Source organism: Penaeus monodon, chromosome 42 (genome assembly GCF_015228065.2).
Source record: "Penaeus monodon isolate SGIC_2016 chromosome 42, NSTDA_Pmon_1, whole genome shotgun sequence".
NCBI lineage: Eukaryota > Metazoa > Arthropoda > Malacostraca > Decapoda > Penaeidae > Penaeus > Penaeus monodon.
Window position 1 is genome coordinate 6,003,902 of NC_051427.1, and position 2,069 is coordinate 6,005,970.

A 2,069-nucleotide genomic window follows, 5' to 3' on the forward strand; every position below is an offset into this window, starting at 1 on the left:
TATTTTTTATATTTATTTAATTTTATTTTATTTTTTATTTAATTTGTTCTTAATTTTTATTATTTTTTTATTGTTTATTTCATTTTAACATGTTTATTCGTATATTTTACTTACATATATTCATAATGACCGTGATTAACATATTTTTGCGTAATTCACTTAATTGGTGTTTGTGAAACGGAAATTAATTTATTCAAATGTGTTCGAATTATGGCACTTTAGAAGCTATTTAGAAGGGAATAATTTTTTTTTTTTTTTTTTTTTTTTTTTTTTTTTTTTTTACAGGTGAGAAAATTGTTGTGACAATAGATGTTTTTTTTTTTTTTTTTTTTGTTAATTCATTTATAATTATTACTTTTTTACAGGTAAAGAAATGTGTCGTGCCAATAGATTTATTTATTCATCTATTTATTTATCTTATTTATTTATTTATTTTTACCACTGAAAAAGAAAAAAAAGAAAAAGAAAAAACTGTTGTGCCAATATTTTTCTTCAGTTAAGAAAATTGTTGTTATTTTTTTTTTTTTTTTTTAACAGGTAAGAAAAAAATTTTGCGCCGATAGATATGTAAAGAAAGGAATGAATGAAAGAATGAAAAAAGTCGATGAATGAATGAAATATGTAAACACTGCGAGGACGTTTTCCTTCTCTTCCTTCTTTTATTGTTGTTCTCCTCCTCTTCCCCTTCTTCTTCTTCTTCTTCTTCTTATTATTATTATTATTATTATTATTATTATTGTTAATGAAATTATTATTATGATGATGATTATTACTATTATTATTACATTAGTTATTATTACTATCATTATTATTATTGTCATCATCATTATTATCATTATTGCGATTATTATGATTATCAGTATTATTATTATCCTTCTTTTCTTCTTCTCCTCCTTTGTCTTCTTTCTTTCTTCTTTGTTTTTGTCCTTATCTTCTCTCCTCTTCTTTTTCCTCTTCCTCTTTCCCCCTTCTTTCTCCATTTCCTCTACTTCCTCCTCTCCTCCTCTCCATCTTCCTCCTCCTTCCTCTTCTATCCTCCTCCTCTTCCCCCTCTCCTTCTCATCCTCCATTCTCTTCCATCCTCCTCCTCTCCCCCTCTCCTTCTCACCCTCTTCCCCCTGCAAAGCCCTCTGCAACATAGGTTAATAAGCACCCCACAAGTTGTCTCATCAACATCAACAAGCATCAACATCATCATTACAAGTTTGTTACAAAAGGCAACTTCAAGAGCGGGGCTGGTCCCTTACCGTTCGCCAGGACACGTAAAAGGTGATTAATGGTGTAAAAGATAAACAGAAATTTGTTGAACCTGATTTTTTTTTTTTTATTAATATATTATTATTATTTTTTTTCAATTTCTGGTCCTTTCTCTCTCTCTCTCTCTCTCTCTCTCTCTCTCTCTCTCTCTCTCTCTCTCTCTCTCTCTCTCTCTCCTCTCTCCTCTCTCTCTCACTCTCTCTCTCTCCATCTCTCTCTGACTCGATCGTTTTTTCTAAACGCGAAATTCATTTCTGTTCTCCATAACTGTTCTCGATTACAGTCCGTCTATACGTTACTTGTTACTTCCTTTCCCAGTTTAGTTCCACAAATGTATTGCCAGATGTTTCTACTGCGTTGATAATTCTGCTTTATCTCCAAACTTTAATATCCGGTTGCAAAAGGCATTAATTTGTAATGACAACAAAATTTGCTTTTCTTAATGTAATCGTAAAGCTTAATTAAACTGGGCAGATAAACTCACCTCGATTGTAAAGCAAGACTGTTAGGATATGTTGCTATTGGGGGATTTAGTGGTCGGTCTCTGGTTGTTTGTCTGTCTCTCTGTCTCTCTCCTTCTCTCTTCTCTCTCTCTCTCTCTTCTCTCTCCTCTCTCTCTCTCTCTCTCTCTCTCTCTCTCTCTCTCCTCCCTCCTCTCTGTCTCGCTCTCTCTCTCCTCTTAAACTCTATTCGTGTCTTCTATCTACCCCTCTCTTCTCTCCCTCATTCTCTCTCTTTTCTCTTCTCTCCTCTCTTCTCTCATCTCCTCTCCCTCTGTCTCGCTCTCTCTCTCTCATCGTCCTCTCTCTCTC